At 41.8% G+C, this 23,357-nt stretch overlaps 1 protein-coding gene across 4 annotated transcripts in view; it reads right to left on the bottom strand.

The window, feature by feature from the left end:
* The window catches only part of Ctnnd2 (catenin delta 2), a 954,874-nt gene that overhangs the window by 230,717 nt on the left and 700,800 nt on the right, over positions 1 to 23,357 (bottom strand). The window lies entirely within an intron of this gene.

Genomic DNA, 23,357 nt, shown 5'->3' with positions numbered 1-23,357 from the left:
GACTAGGGGCTGTCTCAGGAAGAGGCGAGCCCCGACACCATGCTCCTGGGGAGGGGGCTGAATGTGACCTGCCATAGTGTTTACATTCTAAGAAAGACCTCCCTCCCAGAAGGGGTCCAGGTTGTTTGTAGTAACACAAGTCTAGGGAACTAGGAAAGAGATAAGAAGTCAGAGCACCTCTGATTTCTAGCAACTGCAGACTTTCTTACCTTTTTGTATTTTTTACTTTCAGGAGGCCAGTCACCCTAGCTTCCTACTCCCCCAAAACTTCATAGCATGTTGTATCATTTTGCTAAGCAGATTTTCAAGATAACTAAAATGAATCAATTTGTATACATATATATATATATGTATGTATATATATGTATGTGTGTATATATATATGTATGTGTGTATATATATATGTATGTATATATGTATATATGTGTGTATATATGTGTATATATATACATACATACATATATATATACATATATGTATATATATACACATACATACACACACACACACACACACACACACACACACACACACATATATATGGAGTGGAATGTTGGAATGCTTTCACTTCTTGTGGTGGTAACTTAATTGATTAAAAGAGGTATGTAAAGACAGTAATTTTGAAGTAATCCCGGTTCTTAGAAAAAGAAAAGATACTTTTCTGAAATATTTAAAGTATTATTAGGCTAAAGGTAGGACCATTTTTTATTTTATTAACAAAATAGTTTCTTATAAGCAGATAAGCAGGGCTGGAGAGATGGCTTAGCGGTTAAGCGCTCGCCTATGAAGCCTATGGACCCTGGTTCGAGGCTCGGTTCCCCAGGTCCCATGTTAGCCAGATGCACAAGGGGGCGCACGCGTCTGGAGTTCGTTTGCAGAGGCTGGAAGCCCTGGCGCGCCCATTCTCTCTCTCTCCCTCTATCTGTCTTTCTCTCTGTGTCTGTTGCTCTCAAATAACTAAATAAAAAATGAACAAAAAAAAATTAAAATAAAAAGCAAATAAGCAAACGAGACTAGTAGCAACCAATGCTACCAAGAACACATTATATGGCCTAGAAGTGTCTACCCTTAGGCAGAGGTTGCCAGGGGCTACTCAGGTATCCTGCTGTAGGATGCATAGCATGTTGGGTTTGCTTTGTATTTATGTCTTGTGCAAAGGTATTGGGTTTTTAAAATCTGTGTTTCTATTCTACCTACCTCAAGGAACTGTTAGTAAGAACAAATGAGACATATTAGAAAGCCTATGGAGTGGAAAAACACGTCTACAAATCCATTAGCATTGTTATTTTATTTCTGTTATTGTTTTCATGTAAATATCTAATCTAAACTCCCCCACAATTCCTAGGACCACTGTTACCTTGTGTAGGTTTCAAAACCCACTCCAACTACATCAGACTTAGTTGTCTCTCAGCTGGCATACTTCGTGACCTGGCCTTTCCATCCCTCTCTCGCTAACAGTGAACACAAGTACTGAGGCTTTCTAGCCATTCACCTTTTCGGAGTGCGATGTCGTCAGTGTGAGTGTATGAAAAGCCAGCAGCCAGATTCTGTACTCAAATCTGGCTGGCTGCTGAGGAGATAGGCATGAAGACATAATGCCACTCAAAGCTATCACCTCAGGACTTGGGGTCTGATAACCTCCCAAACACACTTGTCACTGCTCAGAACTGCTGAATCCCAAAGACAGTATCAGTTTCACTCTTTAAATGCAGTCAGGAAAAACCTTTGTTTTTTCTTTAAAGAAAAATTTCAAGTGATTCCCTAAGTTCCTTTCCCAAGGACAGCATCCAGGAAATGTGACCCGTGTACACATTATGGCTTCTGTTATCTGGAATAAGATTTGTGCTGTCCGTGAAGATATGGAATGGAATACCACAAAGCAGTGATAATTACAAGACTGCCTCCAGACAGTCTCTCTTACTGTGCCCCACACGGACCTCAAATGCCAATGTTGTATTTTTTCTTTTGACATCATGTGATGTTAAAATGCCATTGTTATCAAGTGTTGGTAAAATGAGTCATCTCAGAGTCTTAGCTAACAGCTTTTCTTGGGCACATCTGGAGCATCAATACTAAGATATTGTGTGTGAGTGGGGAGTGGGCTTCTCTGCAGGCCTTGCTGCCAGGTTCAAAGCTACACTCAACTTCTCTTTCCTCATCTCCACCCTGTCTCTGTGGATCTGCTCAAACACTGAGCAAGCACATGCTCTATTTCACAGAAGCAGATGTGATCTTCTGGACCTTTCACACCCCATAGGTAAGGCAGCAAGTTACTTGAGTCACTTATGAAAAACGCAGTCAGTGTCATAACAAAGCCCCAATGCCCCGTGTCTACGAAGGTGGAAACTATTTAAAATAAGAAAATGATGAGGCTAACACATCCCTCCTTGCTTGATCTCTGGTCCTCTAGGCTTCTGATGGACAGTGCTTTTTCTACCCACCAAATTACACAGAATTTTCTTTTTTGGAGCCCTGATGATTACATTCCTTATCTGTACCCCAAATCCATGACCAGCTTCTCTTTGAGTTTTACTTAGCCCAATGTTGAGAACTCTTGCTTTGCAGCTCACTGAAGAGACTCTTTACTAAACTGGAATCCCAGTAAGTGTGTCTTCACTATGACAATTTCATAAGCAAACACAAGAATGGGCTTTATTTTAGATCCACATTAAAGCATGGCACCAACTACCAACTTTATTATTTAACTTTGCTATTGAAGTGATGGCCAATAATCACAAAACAGCAATAGGAGAATATCTTACTCAAAGAAAAGTTTCATAATTATCAAAATCAACTGAAAAAGCTTTTGGAATTAACAAGGAAATCAGTAAGTTATGATGTTAGAAGGGTTAATGATAAAGTTTCCTTATCATAGTTTAAACAAACAAATGCTAATCTGGAGCCGGAAAGATGCTAGGAGGTAAAGTGCTTGCAAGCAGGCAGGGGAATCTGAGTTTGTATTACCAACACCCATGTAAAATGCCAGGCAAGCATGGTAGAAAAGGCCTATAATCCCAGAGCTGAGGAGGCAGAGAAAGGAGGATGCCAGAGATCTGCTGAATAGGTGACTCTAGGGTTCAGCTAGATATTCTGTCTCAAAAAATGAGCAAAGTGGAAGAGTAGTGGAGAAAGACAACTGATGTCAACCACTCACATATATATGCACACATGTGTGAACATGCACATGTGAACACACACAAATATACACACATAAACACAAGCACACATGGTACACAAAGATGTACAAATAATCAAAATTTTGATAGAAAACGTATTTTTGAAGTCAATATGATATATAAAATAGTTGGAAAATAAGCATAAGAAATGAGAACTTTCTTTATGAATACATATCCCTGAAGTATAAGAGTGGATGTGAATAGATGTGGATACAAGATGACATTCCTGAATTCCTTCACTATTGTATTATTTGCTTTAGGGCCCAGATAAAGTTTAAAATTGAGTCTGTTATAATCCTAAATCCAGTTATGTTCTAAACTCCTTTAGGGTGTAATGGCACTAAATGTCATGTAGGAGACTTAAGAGAGAGGAAGGACATAAGAAAAATAAAGAACTATGGAAGGATGGGCACATTCTAAAACACTAATAAGTAGAATAATATAATGGGCCAAAAACATCAATGGACAGCAATTAGAGAGTGAAAAAGGAAAATGAAAAAGACCTACATGCTCAAAGCATTTTAGGATGTGGTCATAAAATAACAGGCTTTCAATTCCTTGAATGAATGAAAACAGTCTTATTCAAGACAGGAAGGATGACATTTGATTTCTTCCCATTGGCTCACAGCAAGTTTCAGATGGATTAAAAAGTAAAACAAGAAACAAAGCAGAAAAGGGCTAGGAAGACCTATGAATGGATTACATATGTTACTGGGAGGACCTACGGTGGACAGAAGCCAGAACTCACAGAGGAAAGGACTGATGTCATATAAACAAACTGGGAAGCTTACTGGCCATGAGTTTGAGGAGCAAAACATAATGCTTTATTTTAGAGCTGGGGGAACTGAGGCAGCCAGCAGAGCCCAGGGCTTATTATAAACAATAATTTATTAGCCATCTCCCTTGAGGATACATATTTATCTAAAGACATAAATGCATTTATGTCTTTAGATAAATAAGTACTGGCATAGTATTTCATTTCTTCATGTGGAAAAGATGCCCTCATGCCCACATATAGCAAATGGAAATTCACAGGTGGTTCAACATCTAGCAGAGTTCCTCAGGTGCGGTCACCTACATTTCACAACTCCATAAGATAGGTGTGCAACTGAGTCACCTGAAATTATGAAATCATTGCAGATAAGCTCACGAATATCTCTAAAGCCTTTCATTTCTGAAACTTTTAGGCAGCTGCTCATTTTACAAATGTGTCTCTCTTACCATTAGATTAAGGTGAGGAGAGTGGGATGAGGTGGCCAAGGCTCTCCTTTGAGGACCAAACATACCTATGCAGGATCAGATATTTTAGAAAAGTAGCAAAGAAGAAATTATGAGTGAACTTTCAAGAGTGAATACCAGAGTCAACTTTACCTCAAAGGAGATGGTCAATTTTCTAGTTATCATTTTGTATTCTTGCCTTTACAGAAATCAGGCCAACTGTGTGTGCCCTTTGGGTTCTAAGAACTGTAAGTGGAGAAAGACACCTGGCAGTGCCGGCGTGCCATGGCTGGGAGAGAGGGCGCTTGAGGAGAGAATCCATGAGCATCTCTGGGAGGAGGCAGGAGGCCGGGGGCTACCGCGCGGGCTGAGGGAGGGGGAGTGGAGGGGAGAAGAGGCAGTGGTACAAGTCTGTAGGGCTAGATCGAAGGGCTTCGCGCAGGCTTTGGCTGTTTGCTCTCCTCTGAAGGAATCAGAGCAGCCCCATCGCTCTAGTTTCAAGGCTTCAGAACTTGCTTTGCAAAACACAGGTAACACCCGCAAGGGCCACAGAGCCTGTCCTGGTGAGAACCATGGAAGCTTTCTGTCTGATTGACTAGAAGACAAGCGAACATGTGGTCACATTCTGGATCTGCTCGGCAGGTAGGACCATAAATATGAGATCTGGCCCAAAGAAGGGAATCGTCAGTGAATGTGACTGTGATGTTCGGCCTTTCATTTTTAATAAATATATGTTGATAATCATCACAACAATAGCTTTTAGTTGACTGACAGTTTGCAAAGCATTTATGAAAGATGCAGCCTCTCATTTAAATTCATTTTGCTTGACATTACAAAAGCACCTATTTAAAAATTTGCTATTCCCTTGTTCATGCAAAATGGAAAAACCTTTCAAAAATACAATAGAGACATTGCTTGTGTCTCAGATAGTCCACGGTTATAACAAATGATAAATATTAAAATAAAAGCCACTAAAGGGAGATATGCATAGAGAACACTTCTCTTCACATTTACTTTATTTCAAAATTACATAACTTTAAACACATCACTCCAAGTAAGATGTTCAAAGTAAGATGTTCATTAAGCCTACCAAAAATGTACATAATATAAAATTTGTCTGTTGCATGAATATATGATTGAAATTGTCTTTTTGTATGATACATATTATTAGAAACATATATTTACCTTTTCTTTTTGTTTTAGATTTTGAAGGATCTTATTTGTTCTGAAGATCTATCTTTACTTGCAGATAGCCAATACCCAAGGGACTAAATTCTGGTGGATAAAAGAATGTTTATTAAGCATTGGCCAAAATTTTGAAGATTTCATGGTTTAATGACAAGAGAAATTGGTACAGAAAAGCTCTTTGGAAGAGCATCAGGCTCCTTAGCAAATGGGGTGGGATTGTTTCTTCCAAAGAATCACAACTGTGCTAACTTCTTAGAAGTCTCAACAGTGTAGTGCGCAGCTGAGCTCTAAAATTGCCGGGGTGCAGGCCCACCCATGGAGTAGGGTTGGAAGAAATGCTTGGCGTGAGTGTTAGGCAATGGGACATCTTCTTGGCCTTTAAGTTTCGTTGAAGATTGGGAAGGGGTTGTACTCAGAGCTGGATGCATTATGGAGCTGAATACAAGACTTGAGGAAAATTTCAAGGGAAAACACAGACCTCATGAGACTAGTGTTTGCAGCCCAATGCTTTGGCCATCAGTCCTGTTTCTTCATCTGCGGGGGAGCACAGAGATGGTGTGCCATTTGCTAGGAGTGTGTGCAGGGATGGGTGCTGGAAGTGTGTGCAGTACTAGAAAGACCCTGAAAACCAGAGCAATCAGGCAGCATTGGTGGGTGTAGGATGTGGGGCCCCACAAATAAATGTCTTATCAGCAGAAGAATGGAAACAATGGCAGTCATGGCATCAGAGGCAAGAGAACCAAAGCGAGAGATGGTTCCAAGGACGGACTGTGTAATGTATATCATAGAAACTAAATTCCCCTTTTCCTTGACATCCAGGGTTTATAAATATTATAGCATGAATGCAGGGTTGTTCACACCTCTCAACTGTTTGTGCAAACTCTGTTCTTTAAATTCTGCTGGTGCTGTTTTCTGGGCTCCAGGAGGTACAGCACTTTGCTGCGGTGCTCGCTCCCTGAGCTCAGGCCCTGGACTCAGAGCGCAAGCCTTCAGGGGACCCCTGAGCTGAGAACGAGGGAGCCCAGAGTACCAGCCACCCAGAGCGTCATAGAGCTCCTCCCAGAAGCCGGCCAGCCTCAACCACTGTGGCTCGCTAGCTCTACTAGGAATCCATGCACCACAGCATGTCATCCTTGTTTTCTCCTGTTCCCCTTGAACACAAAGAAAACTGTGATCAGGAAAATCTGTCTGCAGCTTGGCATCTTGAAATAGGCACTTCTGATGGTGCTGCTATGCTGAGTCAGAATTATATGCTCTTCACTGTGTCTGTCAAGCCAAGCACAGCATTTATCTGACATTGCATTTTAGCACAATAAGAAAATATACTTGTTTGGTGCATCTGTGGCCTTTGAAATAGAAATAAAATGCACTAATCTTATCAGGCCTGCTTTGGTGGTACATCTTGACACTAATTATCATCCTTTAGAGAAGGAGAAGATGTCATCTAGTTGTCACATGAAAGTCTGCAGCAGTAGTTCTGGTGCCTAGTAACTTTCCCAGTCACTTTAAAGAAAACAGCACTTAATTAGACATTCCTTTAGTTCTATGTACATTCAAAAATGTTATGTATAATGTATACCCATGTCCATAAATGTATGTTGAGTATATATCAGAATACAGTGAGCACATGTATCTAGGTAGAGAGAACATACATGTACATGTAAGAACAATGAAGATCTATGTCTTCGTCTCCTCAGTGTGCACCACCCGGCTCTTAATTTCATTCTGGTTTAAATTAGTAGCACTAATATTCTTTGTTCCTGTAGCCTATCACTTGTGGAGTCAAAGATCTGTCTTGGAGATTTGCCTCTTTCCAATAAGTAATACAGCTATGGAGGTTGAGAAAATGACTATCATCTTAAGTTGATAACTGCAATTAAAAGACATTTAGTTCTGAGTTAGGCAGATTAGATGTTCACAAAACTATATTATAAAAATAATAAAATGCTTTGATTATACTGTCCAGACATTATCTCTTGATATAGCTTACTAGTAGTACTCTTCAAAACGTTTAATATTTTAATCCCAGTTTTTGTTTAAACCAATTTTCTTTTATTTATTTTCTAATTACATGTTTAACAGAATGTTGCATATGTGACTAGGTTTATGTTTTTTTTAATATTTTTATTTGTTATTTCTTTGCAAGAAGAGTGAGATAGACAGCGAGAATGAGCACACCAGGGCCATCAGCTGCTGTAAACAGACTTCAGATGCATGTGCCACTTTACACATCTGGTTTTATGTGGGTACTGGGTAATCGAACACAGGTTATTAGGCTGTGCACACAAGCCTAATAAAAAAGAGACAGATAAAAGTCAGAACAATGGGGAGATTATTAATAACTCAAAACATTCACATTTTTGCTGTCACTCTTCCACGCAGAAGACATTAAAATAGAAGAATTTTGAATTGCAAAACAAATTCCAATCTTTTGGCTCATTTCTTAGGGCATTTGTTGAAGAATATTTAAATCTAAAGCCTAAATCTGAAGCCTAAAAGATCCACAAAAAGAAGAACATGTAAGTTTTGAATTTTCTGAGATATAATGTGAAAAACTGTGTGGCATTTATGATTCAGTGATTCACACTGAAATATTGAAAATTGCAGCTTTCTCAAATATGACCAATGCATTTATCTATTTTCAAGACCATGTGGTCACCAAGGAGTGTCTTGATACAGAACACCCAATCCACTAAGTCAAGGGACAGTACTGTTGGAGGCAAGGCATCCAAAACCTCATCTGAGGGAGACGCTACACAGAGACAGGAGCATCAGCTTCCTTTTGTGATTGGAGCAGATTCCTAGGCTTCCTACTTCCTGAGAGAAAGACTTCTGATCAAATGAACTGTCCCCCACCCCCAACTCCATAAAAATTTCATGTCCTAATTTCTGGAAGCTGAGGGAAAAAATATATATATATGTGCATGTATGTATGTATGTATGTTCACATGCAGTGGAGGATTCAGGCCACAGACAGAATGAAGCTGCTAATCAGATGACCTGAAAGATTTACACTACATTGCATTGAGGAACCCAATGGAATCACAGGTCTTCTTTTAATAATAAGAGGACACTGTGGGGATGCCTTCACCCAGAGATGGCTGGCTTGGAAGACTGAGGGGTGTGTGACAGTGAGTAAAGGAAACCACAGGAAGCTGAGAAAATTAAAGTAAATGGATGCTACCTTAAAACTTCCACAAAGCAACACAATCCTCTTCGACCCTTGGGTTTTAGCCCAGATAGACCGGTTTTGTACTCAGGAGCTCCAGAGCTATGAGAGGATGAAGTTATTTGTTATAGCAGCAGTAGGAAGCCAATATCTAGCCACATGATCTACAGTCTGGGCATGCATTCATGAGAATACTCATTTGTGATGGCCTGTGCTCAACAATAAGCTGAAAGCATTAATTGTGTGTGTGTGTGTGTGCATGTGTATGAATGTGTGTGAATGTGTACGTGTGCACATGGGAGCTCCTAGGACAGCCGTGCGTGCTGCTTCTCACTGTCTACCTTGTGTTGGAACAAGGTCTCTGTTGCCATTGGCCACTGTACGTGCCAGGCTAGCTGGTGCGCAAGCTTTGACATTCTCCTGTCCCGCATCCCCGCTTTGACATAGGATTACAGACGCTCTTGTGAGATCGGCTCTGCGGATCCCCACTCTGGTTGTTGGGTTTGTACAGCAAGCACTTTTCCCGCCACACCATTTCTCCAGTCTTAGAAATGGCTTCTATCAGTGCAGTCATGGACAAGAGGCTGCTGTGTCTACCTGTTCTGCCTAAGTTCATGTTTCCATGGCGATGACCTTGAATGTGCTTATGCTGCTGTAACTTGGAATTTATTTGGTGGCCAGCTGAGCTACACCTCCAAATGACATGGCCACGTAAGTCTGAGAGAGCCAAGGCAATATCAACATCTGGTCTAGATGAAGGTGGACAAGGGCGGGCAATCATTACTTTGCTCACTTTCTTAACTTAATGGCCGATACACTGACCACCTCCCAAGGTCAAAGACTCTCTCGTCAAATAATAACTAATGATGCAATGTCTTCCTAAGAAGGCAGTTTTCTCAGTCCATAACTATCGAGTTCACTATACTGTCTCTGCAGATAACCAGTGCAAATGCATATGGCCACTTCGGGAAAGTCCTCTGGTGACTGGCACCTGTCTTTTGTCTGGTGCCTTTAGCTTTTCCTTAGAGGAGGAGGTAGCCTTCAACGCAGCCCTTCACTGCTTGTTTGTGACTGCAGGAAAGCTATGGTTCTGAAGAAGGCTCATAGCCTGGGGCTATGCCAGGGCCTCTAGCCTCTACAAATGAACTTTAGAAACTTGTACCACTTTGTACATCTGGCTTTACATGGGTACTAGGGAATTGAACCTGGACCATCAGACTTTGGAAGCAAGCACCTTAATCATTGAGCCATCTCTCTAGCTCCATAAACCACCTTTCATAAAGCAAATGGCCAATGGGAAGTATGTATTACATATGTATGTATGTATGTACGTATGTATGTATGTATGTATGTATGTATGTATGTATGTATGTATATCATGCTTATGTGCTCTAGTGCTAAGACAATGAGTATTTATAGAGATATGACCAGATAGATAGATAGACAGATGATAGACAGATATAGACATTGTGTACATTTATAAACCTTTAAAGCTATCACCCTGCTGCCCTTGCTGGACTTTTTTCCAGTTTTCTCCAATATCTTTGGATACTTGTGGCTGTTCAGGTAAAGGAACTTGTGGATTTTAGGCATGTGACTGATGCTTTTATCCACTGAGTATCTTAAGATCTTCTTATGGTCAGAACCATCTGCAAAGATTATCTTCCTACCTCCTTACCTTCTTTGGTTCCTGTACCTCTTCCTCACTTCTTTTTCCCTCTCTTTTGTCTTTCTTTTCCTTTTCCTTTCTTTTCTCTTCCTCTAGGGGTCTTAGTCCTCCCATGTATGCACTATAATTTTTATAGAACCCAAGGAATTGGTTAGTTACTATGCTTCTTATTCGCTACATTCTTCTTAATTTTTCCTCCATTGAGACATAGTTTGAATTCTTCAAGTTTTCCTAGTGGGTTCTACATGCTTCTATACAATTGACCAGCCAGCCACAGCTTATCAACCAAGTCAGATTATTTCTGTTCTGTCAGCCTTTTCTATAAAGCCAAATAATCATGATATCATCAGAGATAAACATTGGAATATTTTTTTAAAATTTTATTTATTTATTTGAGAGTGACAGAGAGAGAAAGAGAGACAGAGAGAGAGAGAGAGAGAGAGAGAGAGAGAGAGAGAGAGAGAGAGAGAAAGAGAGAATGGCACACCAGGGCCTTCAGCCACTGCAAACGAACTCCAGACGCATGGACCCCCTTGTGCATCTGGCTAACATGGGTCCTGGGGAATCGAGCCTCGAACCGAGGTCCTTAGGCTTCACAGGCAAGCACTTTACCACTAAGCCATCTCTCTAGCCCAAGGAATATTTTTTATTGTTAATACATTTGGGTCCATTCACAGAAGTTCTGGCTCTGGGTAAAGGGACTTAATATATCCTTGTGTGAAAATCATTCAAACATATTGTATGGTCTCTTAGGCCAAAAGCAAATTAGGATTGGATTTTTCTCAGAAATGAATTGAAAAATCAAAAGGAAGCTTCCAGAAGCATGAGAGTCCTGTAAATTCTCGCTGCCTGTTGAGCCTCTGTATTGGCTTGGATTCCAGTGGAGGCTCTTGGAACCACAGCGAGTTCCACCTATCAGACCTTACTCACCTGTGAAGCAGAGCCAGGGAAGTGGATTAATCTGCTCAGACAGGTTGTTCCGTGTAGAGGAGGGCTATGGGAGGGGGCAGCTGTGGGGGGACAGCTGTGGGGGGCAGCTGTTGGGGGGGGCAGCTGGGGGAGGGAGCAGCTGGGGGTCAGTGTTTTCTACCTCTTTCATCAACAGAGATGCTGCCAAGGAGGAAGTGTGTGTTGTTATGATTTCTAGATTGATGGATCTTGGCCAGTGAAACGCCCTCCCTTAGTGTGCATAGCTGCCTTGTGCTGCTGTGCTTTGAACACGGCCCTTCCCTTGTGTATCAATACACTGTGGCCAGTTGGCTATGAAAAACCTCCCTTTCTCCTTTTTTGCTATGAGCATATGTGGGACATGTGCATGTGCATGTGTGCTTGTATGTGGAGAGCAGAGGCCAGTGTCAGGTGTCCTGCTCATCCATTCTCCAGCTCACCTTTTTTTAAAAAAAAATTTATTTATTTATTTATTTATTTGAGAGCAACAGACACAGAGAGAAAGACAGATAGAGGGAGAGAGAGAGAATGGGCACGCCAGGGCTTCCAGCCTCTGCAAACGAACTCCAGACGCATGCGCCCCCTTGTGCATCTGGCTAACGTGGGACCTGGGGAACCGAGCCTCGAACCGGGGTCCTTAGGCTTCACAGGCAAGGGCTTAACCGCTAAGCCATCTCTCCAGCCCTCCAGCTCACCTTTTGAGACAAAGTCTCTCATTGGATGCTCCCCACTAGATTCACTAGCACACACATCCCAGGGATGCTCTGCTCACCACATACCCAGGGCTAGGACCGCAAGGGTATGCTGCTTTTACACAGGGGCTGGGAAATGAAACGGGGGCCTCACGCTTGCATCACAAGCACTTTACTGACTGAGTCTCCCTCACACCCCCAAGCTCCAGAAACACCTTCATTTTAAAGAACTGCATTTCTATTTTACCTTTGTAGAAACTCACAATTCTTTGGTATAACAACCAAATATAATTATACGATTTATCTCATATAATGGAGCTTTTACACTAATTGCCATAAAAGTGACTTCATGTATAATGTCACCTTTCCTTCAGGGAGTGATAGGAAGGTAACCAGTTGTCCTGCAAATACAGGGTCACCTGAATGCTCCTGCTTGTCCCTATCGATTTGCTCCTTGTACCGTATGAATAAATCAAAGTTTGCCTCCAGCTGTGTTTCATTTCTTTCTGAGCCTCTGTCAGGTGGCTGTTTTTGTTTGTTTGTTTGGTTTTTCAAGTTAGGGTCTCACTCTAGCTCAGGCTGACCTGGAATTCACTATGCAGTCTCAGGGTGGTCTTGAACTCACAGCAATCCTCCTACCTCTGCCTCCTGAGTGCTGGGATTAAAGGTGTGTGTACCACACCCACCTTCAGGTAGCTTTTTTGTTATTGTTGTTTGTTTGTAGTGGAGGGAAGACTATTAATTCTTATTTTTCTTCATTAAGGTATCTGAATTCTTTTTGCCAGTGGACAAGATCTCATGTGGTTCTCCTTCCTCCAAGTTACTCACATCCTAATTCCTAAAATCTGTGAATACATCAGGAAAGGTTGCTCAGCAGTTAAGGTGTTTGCTTGATTCCCCAATACCCACCTAAAGCCAGATTTACAAAGTGGCACATGTGTCAAAAGTTTGTTTGTAGTAGCAAGAGATCCTGGCATATCCATTCTATGTGTATGTCACTGTTTCTCTCATTCTGTTTCTGTTTCTCCCTCTCTTTCTCTTTCTGATCACAAATTGTTTTAAAAAAATAAAAAGAAAGCAAAAGGGACTTTCCAGTATGATTAAGTTAAAGAACTTTGAAATGGGGAAAATATCTAGACATCTAGGTGTCCCTACCCCCAGTGGAGTCATGTGACTCCTCGGAAGAAGGAAGAAGAAAAGCAGTTGTGGGAACTGAGGTGGCAGTAATGAACTGCACACCTGAAGAGAGATGGCACGAGTCATCAAGGAAAATGGGCCGCTTCTAGCAGCTGGAAGGGTCAGAGAAAAGATGACAGCCAAGGGAACAGCTTCCCTTACAGCCTCCTGAAGGGACGGCCTTCCTGATCCCTTAACTTTAGCCCAGACAGACTTCCAGAATGGTAAGTAAATTTGTGTCCATTGTCAGTCATATTTTTATGATAATTTATCACAGCACCAATAGGAAATTAGTGAAACCCATTTCCACTGTCTTCTGATCAAATGATTTTCCATTAATTTATTTATTTCTTTATTTATTTTGAGGTCTCGCTCTAGCCCAGGTTGACCTGGCATTCACTATCTATAGTCTCAGGCTGGCCTCGAACTCATAGCAATTCTCCTACCTCAGCCTCCACACCCGGCTTCCATTTCCTTCTTTAATGACTGTACAAGTACCTCCCTTCAATCTAATCTATACTAGGCTGCCTTGTCACATTCTTGTCTAGTCTCGTTCCATGGCCTCCCCCTCATTTTCTCAAGACTAAAAACTTCACATCAGCCTCACACAGAATCTACAAGCCCTGCTTCTGTTAGGTCAAGCAAACATGCCTTAGCTTCCCTTTGGACATCTTTAGCTAATTGTAACATAAAGTAATTCCACTGTTCGTTCAAATGGAGCTCTCCATATCGCCACACCAACTATTGCTTTATTCAGAAGAAACACTTGGTCCTATTTGATTTAAGTTGTGACTACACAGGTAACGGGCTCTCCTCAGTGGCCATGGCCGGGTTAGACACAGCGGAGGCAGTGCTGCCTGTTGCGGTGAGCCTCCCACATTATGGCTTCTACTTGGGTCCTGGTTCACAGGCAAGAGCATTAGGATTCACAGCTGCTCCTTGTGGCTTTATTCTTGTGTGACATAAGCTCTGATGTTCATTGATGAATACCAGTTCTGGCATCATTTTTTTTTCAATATCCTAGCTTATAGTTTTTTTTACTTGATCCTATGGTGACATTTACTAGAAAGATACTCAGATTTTTTTACTTTTTTGCTCCTAAGATTCCAGGTTACTGTCTATGGCCCTTGGGACAATTCTAGTAACAACAGATGAGAACAACGGAGTTTGTATTTCTCCTTGAAGAGAACATTCTATCAAGAGACAAGCCCATCCATCATGTCTTTGCTCCAATAAATATTGGCAAACTCTCACTGGTTTTCATACTTTTTTAAAATGATAAATATTTTTATTTATTTGTTTGCAATCAGAAAGAGAACTAGAAGAGAGGCAGAGAATGGGCAGACCAGGGCCTCCTGCCTGCAAATGGACTCCAGATGCATGTGCCACTCACTGAGCTTTATGTGGGCACATGGTAATCGAACTAGGGTTGTTAGATTCTGAAGGCAAATTCCCCAACCATTGAGTCATCTCTGGAGCCCTCATATTTTTATACATTATATTTTATTTGCGTAGTAAACCTTTGAGTCATTTCTGGTTGGATTATAACAATGGGGGTGAGATTGGCTCGACAAGGAGTTCGAATGTCATGAGGTAACTAAGGACGCTGTATCTGAATGCCATGACAACTATAAACCCCTTGTGTGGTTAAACATCCGGAACCTGCCAGGTGGATTCTTGGGGTACATCAGAAATGAGGGTGGAGAATGGGGTGGGGCAGCGGTTCAAAGCCATGGCTGCGCACACTGGAAAAATGGAGCTTTCAAACGCACTCAGCTTGTTTACGGTATCACTAACATTGCAGTTCTAACCTTCCTGTGACCTTTCACAAGAGGATCATGGGAAGAAATAGTCTAAAAGAAAGATAGACAATTCCATGATCTAGGAGGATATAAAAGGGTCACTAACCTCATAAATAGGCCAACCACTTCAGGGGTATAAACACAAACTTCCCATAAAAATAACAAAGCCATGCTTTCTCACTGCTACTCTGTTCTTAGGGTAGCCTGCCACTGTGTCTTTGGGGTGCACATTACTTTTTTACTTCTGTTCCATTAAAAGCTTACTTAATCATTTCTCTATTCATTACTGCATTCTTTGTCTAGAAAGATGTTTTACAGGAAGACTCCCAAGGACTGAGGTGTTTCTCCAGTTTTTCAGTTATGGGAGAAAGTTGTTCTCTTGGATTATAATTTCTAAACCATAGAGTGTTTCAATTCACCCAGAATGAAGGGACCATGGACATTTTCCAATGAAATACTTCCTATTATAGCCACATAAAGTTATGTAATCTCAGATCAGAATGGTCTGGACAGCAGAATCACAGAACCATCACAGAATCATCTCCACCCCTTTCAACTTCTCCACATTTGCTTAGACCATCTCTGCAAAGTGGTTGGAGTCTATGTACCAATCCAACCTTGCACACCTCCCTGCATGGTATTTGTAGCTGTGTAACACGTGGAAGATTCAGGAAGAAGTTTAGGCAACAAACACCAATCACATGGGGCATGTGGTGTATGGGATTGTAGAATCATGTTTCCCTTCAATATCAATCTTGGTGGCAAGGGCCTTGGCACCATCTTGGCATGCTCAGCAAGGTGTGAGGTCTAGATTTCATAAATATGTGTGCAGGAGGAATGGAGAGAAGACACTGTTCGGCAGCTGGATTCAGCAGCCTGACCGAGTAATGAGCAGCGGTGCTGAGAGACAGCCTTACCACTTCTGGAGTGATTTAGGGTTTGAAAAATGTTCTAAAAATGGGTGGCATGACTGGTTTTTGATAGAAAGAGACGAGGGTATCCAGTAGGCGTGGTAACAGGCTTGCCAAGGCCTTGGTGAGAGGTAATGTTTGAGAATAAGCTCAAGCCTGGAAGCAGCAGCTAGAATGACCACACCAGACCAGAGTGCTTCATGTGGGAACGCCACCACCCCTCCCGTCGTCAGGCACCTCTGAGAAGCCACTGGCAGTAAAAAAGCTGTCAGGCAACTGGTCTCTCCCTTTCTTTTCCTCTAACTCTTTCTCTCTCCCTCTCCCTTTCTCTTCCTCCCTCTCCCTCTCTCTTTCTAATAAAAGCTGGAGTGATCCTGTGGTTTGGTTATCAGTGGACAGAGAAAACAGTCGGGGGACATCGTTCACGTAGATCTTCACTGAAAGACCTCTGATGAGGAGTGTTCAGCACTGAGCCTGACTCCTCCATCAACAGCTCTTTCTCCTGGGATCTAACTCCCAGCATGGAGCACCCTGCGTGGGGGGCTTACTCTCCCCAGCTACCTGTGCTCCGCAACGAGCAAGTACAGAACGGGGAGATATGATGAAACACTGAGACACCTTCCCCTCACTTTACTATACTATATATATATATATATTTCAATGCTCGACTTAATTGTGAGTTATTACTAATCTTTACTAAGCCTAGTTTGTAAATTAAGCCTTATCACAGGAACGCAATTGTCTCGAAACAATCCTCCCATTGATAAAGAGCAGGGAAATGAGTGTCTCCTAGAATAGGGAGGAGTTAGTGCCAACTCCTCAGGGAACAACTTTGCTTAGGAAGGTGTCTGTGAGCTGCTCTGGGAATCTTGTTTCCTTCCCTAACACTGTTAATAGGGAAAATGCATTTTAATCATGAGATTAATGGAAAAAGTCTTGAAGCTTAAAGACAACCTGTATAGATGCAAGAGAATGCAGACAACATCTTATACACACAACTGAATGAAGGTAACAGAAGAGTTAACGTCTACTCCTGGAGCCTTACCTGCTATACAAGAGGAAAGCTAATTAAAAGAAGGATTGTAAAAGTAGAACAATAATTCAGAAGAGCACTTGGAGAAATAGACTTGTTCTTTCAATTATGTTCAGGGTTTAGTAAGAAGTTTGCATGGGATCCAAATCAGAAGAGTCATTTCATAATCACCTACAGCTTTTCTTGAAACATTTGAAAACATCAGTAATGATGAAGGGTATCTAATAGGGAATAATTGAAGGACAAAGATGTAATTTCTTCCAATTAGTATCTGACATTGAATTAATATAATGTGGCTAAGCCATATATTTTCCCACACTTAAAACAGTCAATTAAGGCTCTCATTCATCTCAGGGAAGTTCTCCACACCCACTGTATCTGGCTTTATAGACATTAAACATTTCCAAGTCAGTTTATGCAGAGTCCAGATAGCAAAGTCATTCTACATTCTGCAGTGCTCCCAGAAAGAGGAGGTCTGAACTTTTAGATTTAGTATGAAATGGAACAATCATATTGGTGAATTTGGTTGGAAAAGTGGTCAAGGGCTCAAGAGTGAGACCAAGTTTATTTACTTAGAATGGATTCATGAAAACAAAGGCTGCAGAAATAACAGGTTAGCAGAGAAGTGAAATGGAATCACAGACACAAGTGTGCACTGTAATTTCTTTGTAGATTTAACAAGATATAGAGCCTTCTTGTGATGTTTCAATCAGGATTTTTTGGCATGTGTGTGCATGTGCACAGGTGTGTGGAATCGGTGTGTACACGTGCAGAGGCCAGAGGGAACACAGGGCATCCTCTATCACTCATGTGTTTGTAACCTGAGATCAAATCTATCACTGGAACAGCAGCTGCCATCTTTGGTCAGAGTGACTGACCAGCAAACCTCAGCCATTCTCCCCTCTCTGCTCTATCGCAAGACGGGTTACAGGAATTCCAGGTGATGCCTGGCTTTTGACGTCAAGGACTGAGCTCTGGCCATCTCTCTCAGGCCCTCGTGCTTGCATAGAAAGTGCCCTTGCCTACTGAGCCACCGCCTCAATCAGAATTTTGAGAAAAGATTCTCTTGAGCTGTGTGTCAGAAATATTTGGAGAAGCTTTAGAAGGACGAATCACAAAGAACACAGGTAAACAAGATGGTTTTCACCTGGTTCGATGATTTTTATATTTTTCAGTTGGGAACAAGGCCTCAGGGAGGGGAGAGGGAGCGGGCACCAAGAACCAACGTGATGTCAGGAAGTGGAAAGGTTTTCCTGCCACCTCTCCCAAGTCTAAAGAAAAAGAACGGCTAAATCCTTGGTGAAGTTTAGGTAGCATCTAAATCATTTGTTTCTGCTATTTACCACTGGAAAGATGATAAACCATTCAGAGGGTGGGAAAATAAAAGAAGATACACTAAAAGAGGAAGAAAGCACGACTCAAGAAAAGAAATAAAATAAAGAAAAAAATTAGCAAACCCAGTCCACCAAGAAATTTGACAGAGCTTATGAACAAGGCTGCTTCAATACTGTTCCCAAGTCTTGCCCCAAGTGCCAGGTGGTGAGGAGGCTCTCTGACTCATGCCTGTCTTGCGAAGGGAACTTTGACACCTGGTGGTTTAAAACAGTGTCTTGCCTTGACACAGGATGGCTAACTCTCACCACAGCTGACTTCTTAACATCCATCCACTTCCTAAGAGCATCTCAATCTTGTGACATAGAATTTCATATACACAGAACTGTCACACTGTACAGGGCACTTCCCTGTCACTAGGAGGAGGGCCTAAGTCAGCGCCTGGTCTCTTTACTCCTCAGGGAACTGGTCAAGTCCAGGGAAGCTTGCCAGTTGCTAAGGAATGTTGCGAATAACTCAGGTCAAGGACCAGAAGGGTCAGGATATGGAAATCTGTGGGCTTAGGGGTACCAGGGTACAGTGTGAAAGGGACACAAGTGACAGAGAGCTGCACACTGTCACCGTGCCCCAAACAAGTTTGCTTTAAGTGAAAAGCGGTACTGCGTATCACCAGCTCCTGGCATTTCTGGACACCTTTGTCTCTGCTTTTTGGATCCGACTTGCCCCCTTTGATATGCGCTCTGGTGGAGCCACACTTATCCTCCTCAGCTGTAATTCTGTCCCTGACTGCTAGCAATAGGGTCCCTTCCTACAGTCTCCTGTGCTGAGGGTGACTCATGGTCTTTTCTGCTTGAGGTACTAGCCCACAACTCTAGTTCTGGCTCCTCCATCATCCTTCATGTGTGAAGGACCTACCTTCCAGGAATTTTTTTTTAAATGTATTAGGCCATCCTCTTCATTCATTTCAAGTTGTCAGGGCTGCATGGCATTAGCAGGGAGGCCCACGTCCTGCCTCTCTTGTATCCACGGTGGATGTGATGCGTGAGGGCCGTCAGGCTCTCCACACAGCCAGCACCTCCATTGACATGCGGCCCCCAGTCCTAACTATCCAGACCTCCTCTTCCTCCTTCTCTGATTGCATGTAAGCACAATGAGATCTGTATTCCCTTTGAAACAGGTCCTAGAATGCTGTTCCTTAGCATAACCGCCTTGCGTTCAGCAGCCCCTTCCTGAAAGCAGCAGATCTCCAAAGGTTAGTGGGTGAGTAAAGCCGAATACTTACAAATACTCTGTCAATAAAACCAGAAGACTGGTATCACATTTCAACATAGGAAGATTTCCCTGTTCAATCTCTGCAAGATATCCTAGTAATAACTCCTATTCCTCAACCGCCACTCCTTTCTGCATTTCCAGTCCACCTGCGTGGTCTCCACATTGCACAGTCCAGAAGGCTGACACTCAGAAAGGTCAAGCTTTTTGCTCAATGTCATGAAACTAGTGGCACAACAGCCAGGGTTCGAATGCAGGCAGCCTGGCTCTCCAGCCCTCACCACAGCTCATTGGCCTTCTATCTTCTGATACCCAGCAAGTAAACACAGGCCCCTTTCAAAAAAATGTGGAACAATTCACAATGAAGGAATATAAGAAATCATTCAAAGGCAATCAAGTGAAAAGATGGATAGCATCTACCTTTCTGTGAACTATATGAGGTAGAACGAGGATAAAATGGGAATTATGAAGCACTTTAAATGCAGCAGACAGGAACAAGTCTCAATTTTTTTAACATATGAAATGTTCTAAACTCATCTGAATAAAACCTAAATTATGGGGGAGGGGAAACGAATGCATACTTTTAGACACAAGAATCAATTTCAAGTTAAAGAAAGATAATGCCAGTAGGGAGAAATATAATGGTACTAGTATGTTAACATTATGTGTGTATGTGAACACACACACTCAGACACACACACACACACACACACACACACACACACACACACACACAGATAGCTCGGTGTGGTAGTACATGCTGCAGGGGAGACCAAAGCTAGCCTAGGCTAGAAAATGAAACCCTGTCACAGGAGGAAAGAGAAGCAAAAGTTGTAAGTGGGTATGTTTTCTATTTCTGGTAAGATCTGACTTTTGGAAACTTGGGAATTCATCATTGCAGGAAGCAAGCAGGTTCCCTGTCCAGATTTTAAGCATTTCCCAAGTAGTCTCAGGCTGGGCTTACTTTCCACATGCCTGCCTGGTAGGTATGGACACATTCAAGGTAGACTCTATATATTAGAAACATTGGGATCACCCTATAAATGCAAACTGGGCTATCAAAGCTATGTTTCTGGTGTGGTGGCTTAGCAGTTAAGGCATTTGTCTGCAAAGCCAAAGGACCCACGTTCGATTCTCCAGGACCCACAAAAGCCAAATGCACAAGGGGTGCATGTGTCTGGAGTTCGTTTGCAGTGGCTGGAGGCCCTTGCATGCCCATTCTCTCTCACTCTCTTTCTCCCTTTTTCTCTCTGTCAAATAAATAAATAAAAATAGAATAATTTTTAAAATCATGTTTCCATTTTCACTAGAATTGAAAGCTGCATTTCTTTAAAAATAAAAAATATAGTCTAAGACCTGCAATGATACAGAAATGGTGAAGAGGTTTTCTGAGGTAGAAAAATAAGCAAGACTTTTTTTTTTTTAATCATCCTTTTCTCGGACTGATCTAAGTGTACTGTGTAATATCTTCGAACACTTCAGCTACATATTTAATAATAAAGTAAATTTCCATATATCAAGAAGTGATCTAGTCAAAATCTTAATTATATCTTCAACACAGGTGGTCTCTGGACATTTGTGTCCCAAATAAAGGAGCGTAAGTCTATCATTCTGCCCATCATGTCACATAACAAAGTGCATTTTTGGAAAAAAAAATGCTAAATGAACAGTCCTATGCTTAAATAAACTTATATCTTTAAATATTTAACTTTCAATTAAATTAATTCACATTTTTTCATTTGTTGTAATTGACTAATTAACATCCAATAAAATAAAATACTTAAAAATTAAAAGTAAACCCTTGCAATCAGTAGAAAATATGGCATTACTTTTTCCACTCTAGGACTCATGTTGCCATGAATGTTACCACACAGTATACAAATACATACAGCTCCTAATGTGCATGACTCTGCAGGTGTGAACATGGGTGCTTGTCTCCTTGCCTATGACAGGATGGGCGGATGAAGACATGAGGAGAGATTAGTATATGTACATAAGCTGAAATCCCTATAACCGTAGATATATATGTGTTTCTATGTGCGTATTCCTAATGTGGACATGGGTGCCTGTCTCCTTGCCTAGGACAGGATGGGCGTATGAAGACGTGAGGAGAGATTAGTATATGTACATAAGCTGAAATTCCTATAACCCGTAGATATATATGTGTTCCTATGTGCGTATTCCTAATGTGAACATGGGTGCTTGTCTCCTTGCCTATGACAGGCTGGGCAGATGAAGACTTGAGCAGAGATTAGTATATGTACATAAGCTGAAATCCCTATAACCCGTACATATATATGTGTTCCTATGTGCGTATTCCTAATGTGAACATGGGTGCTTGACTCCTTGCGCACGACAGGATGGGCGTATGAAGACATGAGGAGAGATTAGTATATGTACATAAACTGAAATTCCTATAACCCATAAAAGCTCTTAGTGCTAGGCCCAAATCAGTGAGGTGTTTGTAATATTCTCATCAAGGAGAAGCTCCCAGAAAGAATGAAGAAAGGTTGATGAAAAAGGCTGAAAAGTTATCAGTGTTGACACCCTCCCCCACCAAATTCCGTACTGGTAAGCAAGTTTCCGTGTCGATTAATCCTTCTGATTAACATCTGCTTACCATGATATTCCCTGCCGTTTTTCAGAGATGGCAGGCATCTTCAAATATTACTGACATCTGGCCATACGACTCATGCCTCTGCCCATTAAAGCATGGCCCAGTTAGATATCAGACAGCCGTCATCTTGAGAATGAGCTGCAGAAATGTACCGCATTTGCGGCGATCTCTGCGACCCTCTCACTTTCTCTCTGGCTTCCTCTAACCACTCTGGATTATTCTTCAGATGCTTTTCTTCTGTCCCTTGTTCCCTATGTCTGCTTCTGAATGATAGACAACTTGCTGACCTTAAGTATGTGTCTTTAAATGTCCTACTGTGCTATGCAAATCTCCACTAAGGTGATCCTGACCCGCCCTGTCTCCTCAGGTGCACCTCACTGCAGGCAGGTGCAGGGGAAACTCTCAAACTTTAGTCTAATAAGTGCTTAGGGGATGCTGGAGGCCAGGCTTTTGCTAGCTGATTCATGACAGTGAGTTTTTGACTTTATACTTATGAGATCCAACATCATTTTGATGAAAACTGTATTTCTTGGCTTTGTTATATGAGAACTGTAGAACCCTCTGTGATAAGGAGTGAGTGGGTATGATTTATGACCCTCTACATATAGGAGATTTAATTTTGCCTTTTGCTCAATGGCCAATCCATTGTGTGAGCAAAGTCAATACCAATAATGAAATGTAGACTGAAAGGCTAAATCAATTCAATAAAATGTAATGGAAAGACTAGAGGACTGAGTAAACTTGGAAAGACTCGTGCCTGCACGATTAGTATTTAGACAACAGGTAATTACAGAAATCGATACCTATATATGAAAGCATGACAAGCAGCCATCCATCAACAAGAGAGGATCAATTACTAACAGCTTGGGCTCTCGATAAGGATGAAGGAACAAAACATCTGTGCAGGACCCTTATCAGCATGAACACATTAGTGTGCGTTTGTATGCGTGTGTGGGCGTGTGTGTGTGTGCATGGTCACATATGTTTATATACATACATATACCACCGCATGCAACTCCAGGGAGCAGGTCTACCATTTCACATTCCCAGCTTCGTTTCAAGGCATGCCCGGGGAGTACGCCACCCGCGCTTCCTTCTCATTCCAGTGGACAGATACAGATAGATACATACAGATGGATAGATATGGATCCAGACGA

The sequence above is a fragment of the Jaculus jaculus genome, chromosome 13 (genome assembly GCF_020740685.1).
Source record: "Jaculus jaculus isolate mJacJac1 chromosome 13, mJacJac1.mat.Y.cur, whole genome shotgun sequence".
Taxonomy (NCBI): Eukaryota; Metazoa; Chordata; class Mammalia; order Rodentia; family Dipodidae; genus Jaculus; species Jaculus jaculus.
Note: the sequence above shows the minus strand (reverse complement) of the source record. Positions and strands in the feature narration are given on the sequence as shown.